The following is an 18111-nucleotide window of genomic DNA, read 5'->3' as shown; positions in this document are numbered from 1 at the left end:
ACGCTGCTCTTTTTAAATAACAGATGTCTCACCTGAAGGAGGACAGGAGAAGAAAGCCTCTCTCAAGACTAATGAACGCTTTCATGAAAGTGAGACAGACCACCAGAACTGCCTTACCTAAATCATTCTCAGCTCGATCCTAGCCCTTTCACACATGGCATTATGCAACATCCTGTCAGCAGATTTTATCTGAGACAGTTGTTTCAGCTTTGGAGGAGTGAAGTCATGATAAAGTCACAAGGTTTTACTGTAGGCAGAGACGCCTTATTTTGAGAGGGCACCAATAAAACATTTAAATATAGATGCACTGTGGTGCAATTTCCAAATTATATTCCTATCCCAAACCTATATATTTTTTTTAACACACACACACACACACACACACTATATGTATATATGAAAAATATAGGTCTAGGCTGTATATGCATGTATTATTATAAAAATAACTCTCTTATTAAGTCAAAACTGAAATATTATATGAAATATTATTGCAGTTTAAAATGTTTTCTATTTTAATATATGATTTAAAACATAATTTATTCCTACAATGTGATGGCAAAGCTGAATTACTGCGATCTTCAGTGTCGCATGATCCTTCAGAAAGCACAGTTTGGTGCTCCAGAACATTTCTTGTTATTGTCAATGCTGAAAATGTTGTGTTGTGCTGCTTAATATTTTTGTGGAAATCATGATAATTTTTAAACTATTCTTTGTTTAAAACATGCAAAAGGAGAGTGTTTTAAAAATATAAATCTTTTGTTAAATAATAAATGTCTTTACTGTCACTTTTAATATACTTAATCCATCTTTGCTGAATAAAAGTGTAAAAATAAAAATACTCACTTTCAGTTTAGAAGACCCATTTATCCATTTATTAGAAAATTATATTTAGATTAATTTAAGATTAATTTATATAATAATAAATAATTTACAATGCAAAATTGCAACAATTTCGGCAATGACAATGAATTTTCATACCTGTGATAAAAAAAAATATATATATATATATATATATATATATATATATATGCAAATGTGCAACTATGTTATAATTAGCAAATCTAGACCTGAACAGTTCATTTATGCCACAGCCACAGTCAAACAAACAAGCTGCAATAATCATGCAATTTAATGATCAAGCATCCTGCATTCAAAAATCCACTTGAAGATGAAGATAACACTTCTGAGTGATGTTATTTCTCCACCCCTCTATCCACTGTGAAAAGTATCAGATGGTGTAAAACTCTCTCTCCCAGACCACTTCATCACCAGTACAGGAAATTAGCTGAACTACTGACCACTCTTGAGTCATAGGTTATGACTCTTTCCTCATTAAAGGCCTGGTACAGCTCTCTCTCTCACACACACACAGCTGAAATCCAGGTGTCTTATACCACTCCCAGCTCTCAGCACATGCATCATGAGCAGCTGTGGATGTTGAGAGGAGCAGGTCCATCTCAAGAGGACCTAATGCACTGTAGACCCAAAACCGTAGGAGGGGAGAAAGAGTTTCAGCGCGGCACGCCTTTCCCCACCATGCTATCTGACAAAGAGGCACAGAGAGGCATTCTCCTCCCTCCATCTCTCAAAGAGGATAGAAATGTTGGCGGTGAAGGTGATAACCCTTTTGTTTTGTCTGTAATCCATCACACAGGCTGTCAGGCTCAACAGCCACGGCGGGCTCCACAACAGCCCTTAATCTGACAGCTTCATGCAGCAGAAAACAAAGCGTGGAATTAGATCAAAGTAGAGGGAGTCAGTGGCGGATTGATGCGCTTTGCCATCTTGTTTGTATCTTCATACTGGCTGTGACGTGTGGCACGGCTGGAACTTTAAAAGTGAGGTGGCTACAGGGAGGCCTGCTTCTGGGACTCCCTCTGACTGACGTTAATGCATGTTACCTTTGTAAAGGTAGAGACTGACTGACACGCCAGATTACGCTAAAGAATATTTAACCGGGTGTGTTTATGTGTTTGTGTTGAGAAGGATCAGAAGATGACAGCTGCTCTCCGTGTGTATCTCCATGCATCACGGCCAATTCACATGAAGGCGGCAGGGCTGCAGGGGGCGTACACTGCAACACATTAAACTCGGCTGTAATTAGTTCTTCAGCCCACAGATGAGAACAGATGAGGTGATTTAAGAAAGGGCAACGGCTGAACTGGCTGAGCGGCGGGAAACTTATATCATGTAAAGTGAAATTTCAGAGCATCCAAAGTAACACCTACGCAGTTAACACAATATCTAGAGAGCAAAGTGTACTTGTATTGCATATTGCAAATGATTCAAATGAGATGTCCAATTGGAAATAAACATTGAAGATAGTACATTCAAATAATATAATATAATAGGTTTGCATTATGTTAGAAAAACGCAAAGTACAAGCATTTTTCAGTCTCAGACTTTTGAAAAATGTATTTTACACAATATGTACTTAAATTCACTGCAAAGTATTAAAAAAAAGAAATTACAATGAAAAAAGAAAGATTCCACACTCACTAAAAAAAGCTAATTATATTATATTATATTATATTTTCAATTTCAATTGGTCTTTTGCACCCTACTGTCTAAACCGTTACATTTATTTAACCCAACATGTACTTAAATTCACTGTAACAATCTAAAAAAAATTTGTTAACGAGCTAGATATGATGGCTAAAATTCAGATAACTAATCAACAATAAAGTATATTCAGACAGATCGCTCTTACTAGCTGAGAGTATTGCTGTGCAATAAATAAACCCCGGAGAGTGATAAATGTCAACGAAACACCTAAGACGTCTTATGCAAACAATAAATCTACAAATACTTTGCTTTAGTAGGTGCAACATGCCGTGAGGTATGTACAATACAACACAAGATTCCTATATGAGCTTAAATTCCCAGTCGTCCGCCTGATTAACAATACCTTAATTCAGTTACAGCCATATGTCTGCATACCCAGACATATTGATACAACAAAATGACCCTCTAATTGCAACTTAATACAAAACATATCCTGACCCTTCTGCCTCCAGGTCAGCCCAGCGCGCTTGTGCGGCCGGTTAAAAATATTCTGAAAAGATTAATCTTAATCACAGGTTTGGGCCATGTGTGGCTCAGCATATCCTTCTCATTACCGAGCACGAATGGTTGCTACCTGACTTCTCAGACACAATGTTCCCTACTCCTGCTTTCAAAGCCAAACACAGGCGCTACATTCATAATAAAGCACAAACCTGTTATTCCAATTGACCTTCTTCACATCAAGCTGTCAATGATCTCAGTCTAGGACTCAAAGTTTCGCTCATTGAGGCAGACTTCATGGTAATGGGCATTTGTTTTAGTATATGGCCTTTAGGAAATGGCTGCAGCATTTGGCAAAAACGCAAATGATGTGACAGGGCATTTAGCCCAAGTGCATTTAAAAATAGTAATGGCGAGACAGCCGCGAGCGCTTATGGAAATGCTCAAATGCTGAGGCATCCACTTGTGCTGCAACTGTTAAATCCCATTCAAAATTATAACAGCGGCTGAAGGTTCAGCTCGTTCCGATTGCATGTCATTTGACCTTTAATTGCAATGAATGTTGCTGAACCTGTCAAATGTCTTGACATTCCTGTACGTGTATGCAGAAACAAATGCAGCAAAAATGCTCAAATGAGGCCCCGTTGCCGAATCCTACCAAACCAGGCCCAAACAAACAAGGATCAAAATATGCTGTTTGGAAACAGCACACTACAGCGATATATGGACGGATATTTTATAGCGATGACGATTTTTCTCCTGCAGCTCTCTCATTATGTTTATATCTAATGTTTATGAGATGAGAGTTACACATGATTGATTTAACCATCTGTACTGTACCACTCCATTAGTGTAACTGAGCTTGCCAGCGTGGATTATTGGGACTGAGCTGTTTATGAGACGGATTGAGAACGTTGCAGTTTAGATCAATTTGACTCATTCAGATGTATCACGATCTGATGACCCTAAAAGCCCTGGCATCTAGTTTAATTCCATAATTGCCCATTTAAGAATGTGTCAATGGAAGACTTTGCTATGTCTGCAGGAAGGTGTTTAGATTTCATAAGTACTGAAGACTAAAAAAACAGGTTTTAGAAGAATGAGGTGTCAGAGGCACACATGTTTGCAAAAATTACTCATAATAAAATAAATACGGCATGTTGGGCTACTGATTTCCATACTCTTAAAAGAAACTTTTAGAGCAAAAAAAAAAAAAAAAACACAACTCCCAACTCTTATGCTTTTTTGTGAGTCTGTGAATTCTTCTAGACATCACTGGAGGATTTTGAAAATAAGAGTTTGTGATGCCGTGTTTCCACATGCTCAAAACAGCATAAGCTGCAATTGTCTGATTCTGAGCACCGTAGTCTTTCATTAGTTCTTGTTAACCGAGTGTTAATATCCCTGCCATTTCAAAGGTTTGTATGCTCCATTTGGTAAAAACATTAAGGATGTCTTGGCTGTCTCTTGATCCAGAAAGTCATGTTTAAAGACACAGCCAAAGCTAATAAATAAACCACAGCTCATAGTTTCACAGCTTTGGCTGAAGGTGTTAAGCTATGTCACAAACGTGTGAATCTGCTCAGTCTAAACCGTACATAACAGTGTGTTTAACAGCCTTCTTCAGAAAACCATCTAAGATAAGGGAGACCCATTTGTAAAAGTTTTTTATTTGTCTTAGATTTGAAATAAACCCTGTAATATTCCCATGCTTATCTGCTACGTATTAAAGCAATTTACCAAATAAGTGGAAAATACAAAGGGTGCTGTGGCTACAGCAAACCACAACTAAATAACATTTTGTTACATCTACTTTCAAAACAATAATCATACAGTCTCTGTTTATTCAAGCAAATAAACTCTTGTTATTATGTCAATTGTCTATACAAAGTATAATTGTGTGTCCGGTGTGTCTATTTGAGTGTTATCACATAGGTGAACGTGATTTCACCAAGTGCAATATGTTCCTGGAACAACATTCCAATCAACCAATCAGAATTCAGATATAAGTTTACAAGAAATGTCTATTTTAGGCTTACAACCAGAGTTAGGTGCTTCTACAACCTTGTTATTCAACTATCATTTCCCCCTGATTTTAGGGATAAATTATGGGTGTGGATAGGGATAGGTTTGCATTTTTGAACAAAAGGCTACAGTATCGTTCAAGTTCATAAGATTTTTATTTATTTTTTGTTGAAAGAATTCTCTTATTCTTACCAAAGCTGCTTTAATTTAATAATAATAATAAAAAAAATACAGTAAACAAATACTGTGGAAAAATACAATTGAAAATAATTACTTATTTTTATTATTATTATGTTAAAATTAAAAAGCAAAGTTGAACTTTCTGCAACCGTTACTTTAACCTTCAAAAATTATTATAATATGCTTAACTGATGATGACGAAACATTTCTTAACATATTTTCTTATTGGATCAATCTAGAAAACACATATATTATATATATAAACAATTATTATTTAGTTATTTTTTAGGATTTTTGATGAATAGAAAGATGAGATGAATAGAATCAATAAAATAATAGAAAGATAATAAAATAATTTATTTAAAAAGAAATCTTTTGTAACATTACAATTTAATGACTCCTTGCTGAAAAAGGCTTGTGTGAATATTTTATATCAAATTAAACCAGATAACCTGCTGATTCGGATGACACTAGTGTCATTTAGCATTCATGAGCAGGATCACTGATCCTTAGAAGTAAAACTCAATAAAAAAAAAAAATTAACCTCAAAACTGTTTTCTGCCACCAAAATCTTTTATATTTAATGTCTTACAACTTCTATGTATGCATATAGAGATTTCGCCCCTGTTGCTCAAATCTAATTGACTAAGCTAACATTGCTACAATCACCCACAGTGTTACGACACTCCCTGGTCTCAGAAAAGATTTAACTTTCCCCTCTGATCTGAAAAACCTATAAATGTAACATCAACAATGTTTTAATATCCAAAGAACAATATAACCAGATCAAAAATGAAAAACAGTGTTTAAAGAGTGACGTCTGTGCTTTTTATCATGTAGTGTAACAAGTTATCACAGCTGCTGCAAGAAACTTCATATTGTACTGGTAAGTATTGTTACCCCCCCTTGGCGTGCTGGACCTTTTCGACTTCCTTGTGCAGAATGTTGAACGTCAGTGATCAACCTTGTTCCTTTTAGGGCAATATAAGTGGAGGAGAAAGGAGATAGACAAGCACAAAGAGCGGGTGTTGAAGTTAAAGGCAAACAGCCGGTAGTGCAGTGCTGTAGAGGGGCTCTGGTCGCCTGAGCCTTTATGAAATTTAGATGATGCATTAGAAGGCCACAAGAGTTTCTTTGATAGTGGAACTGTGGCTGAGAAATACGTCAGTCATCGTCTTACGCTATGTGAGGCGAGAAGCACAAAGCATGCGCAGATAGTCACACAGCCTGTCTTCTTCACCCCATGTGTCTGGAGACAGGCTGATAGAGCTCCCCAGTGTCATTTCCAATTGCTGTGATCTAAATGTATAAGAATTGATGGTGCCTTCCACCAAATGCTGTTATAGGGAACCTGGTTTGTTTATTTAATGAAGACCGTGTCACTGTGAATCTGCGTCCTTGCTTTTGAAATGGTGGCAGGTGTTGGTGGCAGATTTTCCTGAGACAGGGGTACTGAATTAACAAATTCAATTTACATAATAGTTGCAAGGGAGGACTGGCCTCTTCCAGGCAAAGTGTTTCACCCGCCAGTGTTTGTGTGTGAGAGTGTGTGCATGTGAACGTGTGACTATATCTTGCTGGGCCCAGATGTCCAGACCCCAGTAGGCTGAACAAACAGACTAAGATGATGTACTTACTCTTTAACTGAGGGCTGAGGAGAGGAGAAAGAGAAAGAGAGAGTGAGAGAAAGAGAGAGTGTGAGAGAGAAAAATACTTTTACAAACCCTAAATTCTGCACAAGTAAAAACAAACATTAATCATATGCATTTAATCACGTTAACATTTAGAAATATTACATTGAATCCTTAAATATCCAATATATAAAAAACAATAAGTGACTTTACTAATTAAAAACCAACCCTCCATACTCATTCACAGTAACCAGTGCTTCCTTAACACCCCATGTCCATTTAAAGAGACATTATCAGTATGCTAATAATATGTATATTACAATCTTTGTTGTTTATTATTGCAATACTAATAATAAGAAAATATATATTCTATAACCACTTGTGCTTCAATTAAAAATGTAAATAAAGCCACCATACAAATATCACCTTCTAAATTTCTTTTGCTGATGAGATTTCAAAATTGCTAATTTAGTTTGACCTATTACAAAATTGGTAAGTACACATTGTTCTTGTAAAGATTTCCTGCAACAACAGCCCAATGTAAACTATTAGTGTATAGAAAACCTAATAGTGTTATTATTTTTCTCAATAGTACAAATAAAGGATCAAGTCTAGGGCAATTGGCAAACATATGAAAAATTTTATCAAAAGCATCACAAAATGGACATTTTGATATAGCATTTTCATTCACCTTTGCAATAAACTGATTTGTGGTTAAGATACTATGGATTAATCTCCACTGAAGATCACCGCATCTTTTAGAAATAGGAAGTTTATACAAGATGGAAAAATATCTTCAGATACTGAAAGTTGAAATCTCCATTTATTATCACACATATCCACATGTACATTTTTAACACACATATTATATAATATTTTTTCCCTATACAATCAAACAAACAATTTACCATGACCCTTTAATGAGGAAATACAACCAGAGTTTTCTTCAATTCCACAATCTTTAGGAAAAACCTTTAACTGAGGAAACTTCAGCAGTAAAACACCATTGTTCAAAACATGATTTATAAAATTATCAATTAATAGAAAAACAGAGGATTTTATCCACTGTCAGTTAAATCAATTATCAATCAAATCAATGACTTTTTGTAACACCAGCATTTACAAATCTATTGATTAAAGAATGTGATAAATTTGATGGAAGCTCAATAAGAGGTGTTCTTCTACACCATAATGCTCATCAACTGTTCTTGATATTTCAGACAATTCCCATGATTTTAGCACTGTCACATAAAAACTAAAAGACAAATCATTGCCAAGTTCTTTGACTCCTGATGTATAAGCCCTTGACCTCCCTCTGTCACGGGAAAGTAGAGAAACCCTTGAGGAAGCCAATGAAAATAAAAATAAAAATAAAATTGCCAATGCTTTTTGAATGTTTTTGAGCCAGTCTTTAGATGGGTTTAAAACAGTAAACTTGTGCCACAAAATTGAGGCCTTTAAGTTATTAATGATTAAGTATCTTCCTCTAAATAAAAGTTGTGAAAGAAGCCATCTCCACCTCTGAAGTCTACCATTTGTACGATCAATTAAACCCTCCCAGTCTTCTTTTCATATTGATCATTCCCAAAATGAACTCCAGTCATTTTAAATCAAGCTCTGCCCCACTTACATTGTTTTGGCAATTTAGGAGGTACACATATTTGCCAATCACCCAGTGATAAGGATGTATATTTTTCCCAATTAATGAAAGCAGATGATGGTTTTTGGAAATTATTTAAAAAAGAAATTAATCTGTTAACATCCTCAGAATTTTTTGCAACTATTGTTACATCATTTGCATATGCATTAAGTTTAATGGGGGCTATTTCATGAGAACCAGGAAGAGAGATACCACATAACTGTTTCTTCACTATAATTAAAAGAGGTTGCATGAAGAAGACCTGATAGAGGACAGCCTTGCCTTATGCCTCTGGTCACTGCAAATGATCTATAAGACCCATTAATCTTAAGCATGCTATAAATGTCACTGTATAGCAGTTTAATGCATGATCCAAAATATGGGCTGAACCCAAAAGTTTCCAGATTCTTAAACATGTAATGGTGGTCTACTCTGTCAAAAGCTTTCTCCTGGTCCAAAGAAAGCAAACCAATGTCTCTAACCAATAATAAATTATCAAAAATTGTCCGTTTAGGAATGCAAAAAGTTTGATCCACATGGATTATGGTTGCCATATGTTAAGTCTGTTGGTCAATGTTTTCAACAAAATTTTAAAATGTGCACATAATAGTGAAACTGGTTGCCAGTTTTTAGGCACATATTAATAATATTGACGCTTTCTTCTATTATGCTTCTTTCAAGAGTCTTCTTTTTTTTTTTTAGGCTTCTGATACTTTGCGCAGTATACTGTTGGCAAAATATCTTTATATGAACTTTGCCAATGTCCCACCATTGACTTAATGACTGAACACTATTTCTCTCTTCTCATCAATATTTCCAGAAAAGATTGAAAGACTGAAGAAAGTTGTGATCTTGTAACAGTCTATTATAGAAATGCCAGTGTGATTTATAGATTTCAGAAGATCTAACAGAAACAGACATTGAAAAATAATGGTGATTAGACAAAAAAGAGAGAGAAATACAACTATTGAAAAATCTCTCTATGTCTTTTTCTAACATATAAACGGTCAAATCTGGCTCTAGACAAGCTTGTTGAATTTCTTTTTAACCAAGTATATTGTCTATCCTCAGGAAAAGCCTCCCTCCATAAATCAATTAAGTCATGGCGATTAATCAGATTCTTTAAAGTTCTAGCAGATAATGGATGGGGTTCATTGTTATTTTTATCTAAAGTTGGATTTATTGTACAATTAAAAATCACCCCCATTACAACCACATTATCTTGAGGACACTGTGGCAAAGCATCAGAAAGTTTTCCGAAGGACACACTCCTGACCAACACTTGGTGCATAAACATTAAAGAAAGTGTAATCAATTTCACCAAGAGTAAATTGTACACGCAAAATTCTACCAGGCATAATTTCTACCATTACTGGTGGATTCCCAATACAGTACATGATGAAAAGAGCATGGCAACACCTGCACTTAAATAAATAAATAAATAAATAAGTAATCATATCTATATTATATAAAACTAAATCTGTATATATACAGATTTTCAGTCTTTTTTTTAAAGCACTCATGTCTGTAACATTTGGGCTGATAGAGTTCCTCAAGTGTAGCTTTTCTCATAGCCATAGAAACAGATTCAACAAAACATTGTAAATCAGGAAGATATGAGTCTAATTTCAGTCTTCTCTGATTAAATGTGACATCAAGAATTATTAATCTGTTGAACAGAACAATGAAACTTCAGTTTAAAATCTGAGGTTTTCCCTTCATAATTTCCTTGAGAATTAATTTCAGTCACATCTGTTTCATCTGATTCATCACTATCAGAATCAGAATAAATCAACTGAGATTCACCTTGTTATTGCTCTAACTGTGGAACTATAACATTCTGTAACAAATCGTCAACCATCATTAGTGTCTCCCCTGCAGACTTAATCTGCTCATCAGAATCATTCAATTCATTCTTTCCAGCAGCAACTATTGCAAGATCATTGTCAACGTCTACTTCTTCATTCAAATGTGCATCTATATCCACAGAATTTTCATTTGGACTCATTGCTTGCTGATTGCTCAAGTTCAGTATGATGTTCACTATCATCAGACAGAGTCAAAATCTTCAATCTGTTTATCTTTTCCATTGCTGTTCTCAACCAGTCAGTGGTTTTCTGGAACTAGAGTTACTTGCTGAACATTAGGAGGTTCAACCTCATTCTCAACTACACTATCAGGCCCAATAGTCAAGGGACATGCCTGCTTTATATGTACACATTTGCCACAATTAAAACATTTAATTGAGTGTGTGCTAATAAATATTGTGAAATCCTTGCCTTGTAAAGTCATCTTCACAGAAAAATTTAAGGACTGACAGTCTGCGTTCAACACGTTCATGTGTGTTTGTCGCCTAAAAGACATTACATGTTTCAAATCAGGTTTTTTTAGGCCTTACAGACAAACCACGCTTGACCAAAATGTTCACCATCAACTCCTCTTTAAGGTAAACAATGATGGCTTTATTCATTCGAGATGCCGACAAGATATTATGAGCACCTATTTCATCTCCAAGAGTGTTTACAACATCTTTAACTGTGACTGATTCATACGGCATGCATTTACTGTACATCCATGCGGTGGAGTTAAAGATGAAAAACCATCAGAATCTATCACCATTTCAGCAGTACTTGACAAAAAAGTTTAAATTACACACTCAAAATAATAACCAAGCCACAAGAAAGTAGAAAATGTAAAGAAAACTTACCAAAAAAAAAAAAAAAAACACTGCCAGCACTAACTCAGATGCTCACACACCTCCTGCAGTCACTCATCCACGCATGCACAACCGGAAAAAGAGAGAGAAAGAGAAAGAGAAAAAGAAATCAACTTTGGTAACACTTTGCAATAGGGTTCCATTCTTTCAAATTAATTGCATTAGTTGTCACTTTTTCAACTATGCTGACAAAATCGATAGATATACAGATAGATAGATAGATAGATAGATAGATAGATAGATAGATAGATAGATAGAATAATAGATCAATATACTATATACATAATAAAATTTTATTAGGATGCAATAATATATAACCCCCATAGTAATAATCTAACAAATCTTATTTTAAATGGTTAAAAGTGTTTATTTTATGTTATGTTTTTGTTCTTGCACGCCTAGAATTGTAGTTTTAGGTTTACATTCAGCAGGTACAAAATTGTTGATCCACTGCCAAAGGTGAGAAATACCAGAGGTAAGACATTTATGCAGTAAGGGAAGGTAAAGCATTTTTTATAGGTTTGTATGTGTACATGTCAATGCAAAATGTAATAGATTAATATTTGTGCAAACATATGCACTCTTGCAGACACACACACACAATCACTCAGCTGCCATATTGGCTGCTCCAAAGCCCTACTGTGTACATTTCAAATGATTCAATCGGATGAATGAACATATGCTCACCCCTGAATCGTAAGTTAAATTATGCATGGCATAATTTGATTTAATCCAGTTTATCGAGTTTGAAATAGAGTAAAATACAATATGAAACAGACTCTTAATTTATGACCTTTCCTTCAAAATGTGTTTCCACCAGTCAATTAGGATGCATCATCTGTTCAAGTCAGAGCATTTTGGATTAAGCCAGTGAGGCCTTCCAGAAGTCCAAATCACAGTAAGATCGTTTCATTACCATCGCTTCCTCTACGTTATTTGATTATTCTGTATGATAAAATGAATGCTTACAGCTCACCTAAGCTGTAATCATGCTGTAAATGAAATGTTTTAAACACGCAACAATACATGCCCTGATGATTTAACTACAAAACACATTGTCAATCATTCTGGGAAGACCTGCAGAGTTGGAGCATATCAGAGAGGTGTTGGTGCTTTGCCACACCACTCATTCATCTGCCACATTGTGATGCAGGTTTGTGATGTTTACTACTAAATATTGATGGACATCTGGTGTTCCATTCATCCCCAATCAAAAACAAGCTACTCGGTGAAAACGATCCATCTTTCTCGCTCTAGCCCTTTTTCTATGTGAGGGCAAGTCAGTTGGCTTCACTATAAATCAACACACTGGCTAAAACATACCCCTGCCTTCATTTTCCAAGAATAAGTGCCTTGAAGGCATGCTTTTTTGGCATGTCACTAGACACAACTGGGAGGGACAAATTAGTGCTCACCCAATATATATTTGTTAATTCAGAAGTGGGCAGAGAGTGCTGGGTAGTGAAGTTCTTCTGGAGTGGAACAATTGTGACCTTGTTTGGTCTACGGTTTGAAATAGCAACCACTCAGCACCTTGCTTTTAAAGGAAAGAGTGTTGAAAAAGAGGTGCGAGGCACAAGAGTCCAACTGTTACAAAAGAAATCCAAGCACTGTTTAATCCTTTTTAACAGTTCAAATTTGTATACATTTTCTATAATACATCATTAAATTACAGTTATTGAAGGTTTTCCATGAATCTTTCTGACTGAGTCATTAAGAAGAACCGGTTCATAAGAGTGAATCACGAATCAGACTTCAAGGCTCACACTTTGTTTGTTGCTATGTAAAGGAAACGCTGGCACACACCATAATGCCGATATCTGATGTTGATATCTATGTTGAAAAAGAGTCACTAGGAATAAGAGTCCATCTGTTAAAAAAAAGCTGGAAAAAAAAGCTTTAAGAATTTGTATAAATTACAATTTTTATGTTAGTTGTTTTTTGGTAGATTGTGCAAACCTGTAGCAAGAAGCCTCTGTGTGTTCACACACACACACACACACACACACACACACACACACACACACACACACACACATATAAAAACAAATGTTTTTAACATTGATAATAAGAAGAAATGAATCAAAACAACTAATTAGAATGATAACTGAAGAATCATACTGAAGACTGAAGTAATCACTCTTTAAAATTTTACATTGCCAACATAATAATAAATTACATTTATTTTAAATATAAATGGTTCTTTAAAATGTAATTTTTGTTCAGTTTTTCCTGTATTTTTGATCAAATAAATCCAGCTTTGGTGTGCATAAGAGGCTTTCCCCCTAAAAACAACAATAATAAAAACCTGCATAATGTCATTTTCATATATATTTCATATTTGGGGTTATTATCATGGTCAAACTGAAAACATGTCAAGAGAAGGTTCACTTTTAACAAAAAAAATAATAATTTTGAGCAGAAGCATCTGACAATGTGTTCAGGCTATTGATAAATGAAAACAGGCCGTTGTCCTCTCTAAATTACACATGGCTGCACAGTCTATTTTTTGTTGTTGCAAGATGACATGTATAAGTGAAATAAATCTACACAGTGTGTGTGTGTGTGTGTGTGTGTGTGTATGTGTGTGTACGTTTGTGTGAATGACACAGCCCCAGCTGTGGAGTAGAAAGAAACAGCTTTTTGCTGGGTGCAAATCAAAGTGACGGAGAGCACAATAACCCACAGGTTTGAAATGATGAGGCTCTTTAGATTAGGGGAAAAAAACAACAGTGTAACGGCGACCCTGCACATGGCTCTAATCGCTTCAAATGAAGTAATGAAGGAGACACTGGCGTTGCCAGATCTCCTCTCCTGTTCTGCAAGGTGCAGCGCTTGTTTGTGCGAATGTCTGGCAATTAAAAATAATTGGGAAGCAGGTTTGCCTCTAAATCTTCCAAGAGTGCCAGTTATGATCTAATGAAGCTTCATTAGCCATGCTGAAAGCTGAGAGCTCTGTATGACAACGGCAATTAGACAGGATCATAGGCAAAATCATTAAAAAATACCCTGGCTAAGATTAGCTTTTCACTTAATGACCAATTCATTAGCTAATTGATTTCTTATTAGTTACAGGCAAAAAAAAGCCTGTTTGGGCTTCTGTACAGCTAATTAACAGCATTTTACACCATTAGTCAATTGCCTAATTTTCAGGAAAACAACTTTTGAAAGGAGCATGGCTGAAAGGCAATGGGCCATTTGCTTCGTTTTTCCCCCCTCAGTATTGCTTGCTATCTTATGCCATGCATGCGATCATTAATGTTTCTAATATTAAATGATAGCATTCGTGATCATATGTCCACACTGTATCCAGTGGCTCAATCCACAGAGTGTATTTTCTATAATGAGAGCTCTTATATATTCTGAAGCAATTTATTACAATTACTGTGATATATATATATAATTGTTTTTTTTTTCAGGTCTCACAAACAAAATATATATATTAATGGTTACAGGTTAAAATGGGACTTGCAGTTCAGTAAGGGAATGTGCCCGCAGTAATGGCTTTAAAGGATTCACTGATATAATGTGAATATTGTTCACACAGTTTATCCATAGAAACCCATAGATGATGTTGTTGGACAATGAGAGGCCTTCGAGTCCTATATAGGTTGAGAACTACTTCTCTATAGAGCTTCTTGAAACACCTTGACCGACTCATTACAGAGAATCATTTTTTAGGAATCATATGTTCATGAATCAGATATAATTCATGACAGCCTGCGCTGTGTTCTTTGTTGTGTAAATGGAAAAACTGGCACAAACTCAAACAAGATCACATTTAAATAATTATAAGTGCCAATTTGTATTTTGTTTGTTGCATCATAGAGCCTTTTTATTAAAATTATACTGTGTATACTGCGTCTGATGGAGTGATGGCAAATTACATATTTTTCTCTTCTGACCAATGCAATCAATGCCTCAATATTTTTATCTTTTGTAAACGCTACTGTGGATTGTTTTTCTGCTATTGTAGCAAGCATAAAAGCAAATTGTTTACCCAACTATGTTGACTTCTGCTTCTTAGAAGCCTAGAAAAGTGTGAAAAGGGCCCATTTTGTTCGCAGTTTGGAGCCCTGTTACATCCTCAAGATATTGTGAAGTTTAAGGCATATTATTTGCTGTCACTCTGCGATTATGACCACAGACCTTAGCTTTTCCCCCCCGCTTACCACAGATGTCAGCTTTTGTTATGAGCACATGTAAAATGAATCACCTTATGTGACAGCTTGAATGTACACAGCCTCAGGAAAACAGCAGCATGCACACTGACAGGTGGTCTGATTGAAGGCCAGTAGAATCCTCTGTCACCTAACAAGGTTGTCCAGTCCACATCTCTGTGGTGTGGAGAAGTAAAGTGAAGACTCGGAATTCATTGGTCTCTAACAGGGGATGGCTAGGCTGCTGGAAAAAAAGGAGACATGTTGGAGATGAGAGGAAGTCATTTGGCCCTTCAAAACCTGGGCCCTCTCCAACAGACACTGCCCTAAGATACTTCCTGATTGTTGCTACTGTTACAATGAACTCCACACACATTTTAATATGTGTTAAAACACACACACACCTATATATATATATATATATAGAGAGAGAGAGAGAAAGAGAGAGAGGGAAGAAAAAGGTAACTTTTTTCCCACTTGAACTTCAGGAACAGGTATAGCCGTGCCACAAATTTTTTTTAATATATTATAAAATATACATTATATTTATACATTATGATAAAAATACATATATTAAATAGGGTAATTTTAAAACATAAAATGTTTTTGTATTAAAAAAAAAAAAAAGTTTTTGTGTGAGTATATATTTTTTTAAATGGTGAACATCAGTCAAGTTCCAAAAAGGAGAAATGTAAAAATCTTAATATAATAATCAAGGTCAACTTTCAATAATAACATAGTCAGATTGTTTGTATTTTATAGGTTTAAAAAAAAATGATTTTTTGAAAGTGATGAAAGTTGTCACCTATAGTTGACGATTTACTAATATATATATATATATATATATATATATATATATATATATATATATATATATATATACATATATATATATATATATATATATATATATATACATATATATATATATATATATATATATATATATATATATATATACATATACATATATATATATATATATATATATATATATATATATATATACATATATATATATACATATATATATATATATACAGTGTTGTGGAAAGTTACTTTTAAAAGTAATGCATTACAACATTGCGTTACTCCCTAAAATAGTAACTAATTACATTAGTTACTTTTTATGGAAATAAAGAAACAAGTTCAATTTATATAGCAAACGTAAAAGCCCTTTCACACCAAAAAGTGTAATGAATAAACCTCAGGCTGAAGGAAAAGTAAATTCACATCCGTACAGTAGAACGCAGGAGAAGGTGGTTCAACACTATGTGTTCACTCTTCAACAATAAAACAAAACAAAACAATGAAGCACAATTGTTTATCTAAAGCCATTTTTGCTTATTAGTACAGTTGAACTGAATCATCAGCAACAAAGACTTTAGTTAATAAAATGGGATTAGATACATTTGTGTTATTTAATACATTTAATTATTATTATTATTTAATTAATTCTGATGAATACTAAGTCAGTTTTTTTGCTGCGGGTGGGATGAATTAATGCACATTCACATTTAGTCTAGAACTACAGTAACATCATGTTCACACAGTGCACACAACTCCTATGTACTTCCGATTTCTCCCAATATGGGGATAGGAGATTTGTCAGTCAATAAATGGGAAAACAAAGTAACTTTTTTGAAATATAATATTGATATGATATGATATGATATTTTCTTGTAAATTAAAAAGTCATGCGTTCCTTTACTAGTTACATGAAAAAGTAATCTGATTACGTATCTCGTGTTACTTGTAATGCATTACCCCAAAAACTATGTATATATATATATATATATATATATGTGTGTGTGTTTGTGTGTGTGTATGAATGTATATAGCTTAAAACTGTTTATGCAGCATGTCCAATAATTACATTCTTCTATAATTATAGTTTATATAATTGAAATAAAATAACTTGACTTGCAACAACATGCACAAAATATATATACCGTTTCTGGTATTTATTTAATTTAATTTTTTGTCCTTTTTAGTGCGTGACCAACATTACTATGAAAGATCATTCAAAATTTCTCCCTTTCCATCCCACTTTAAAAATAACAACATACGAGTTTGGACCGACACGAGGGTGAGTAAATAATGACAGGATTTTCATTTCTGGGTGAACGATTCCCTGAATTTCTTTCATGTCTATTCTACCTCTGTATGCCAATGTTTCATTTAGGTCTGTTTTACTAAAGGGTCAGCGTTTGTGGAGAGCTCCTGATCTTTGTCCAGTGCCCGTTCTGTTAGTGGTTGAATAGCTTGGCCCAGGGGGACGAGGGGGGGACACAGCATGACAGATGGGGGTGACTGGTAACTCTGCTGAGGGACTTGTCTACAGATGGTGCGCCTCCCTTCTCCCTTTCCTTACTCAGTCCCTCCCCCCTTCCATCACAACCCTCAGGCTGCAAGTGAAGAGAGAGAGAGAGAGAGAGAGAGAGAGAAGTCTGAAGAGCTGCTCGCCTCACCTTGGCAATGCTGGCCATTTCCAGCGCCTCTTCATCAACCACGCCACTCTGAAGCCCGTCACTAATTAATCTTAATGAGCCGGCAGATCAGTGACTTCTGCTTCTTAAGATGAGTGCATAAATCACCCTCAACAAATGGACGCGGTCCACGTCTTTAGCTAAAGCCGGATGAAATAAAAAAAATGCTGCTGTTTTGAAACGGCTTTTAATTGCATGATTGATCAACTGCAGGATGTGGCATAAAAGCTTGTCTGTATTCATGCTAAATGAGTCGGCTATGTCC

The sequence above is a fragment of the Carassius auratus genome, unplaced genomic scaffold (genome assembly GCF_003368295.1).
Source record: "Carassius auratus strain Wakin unplaced genomic scaffold, ASM336829v1 scaf_tig00026711, whole genome shotgun sequence".
Classification (NCBI taxonomy): Eukaryota; Metazoa; Chordata; class Actinopteri; order Cypriniformes; family Cyprinidae; genus Carassius; species Carassius auratus.
The sequence above is the reverse complement of the archived record's forward strand: the minus strand, read 5'-3'. Positions refer to the sequence as shown.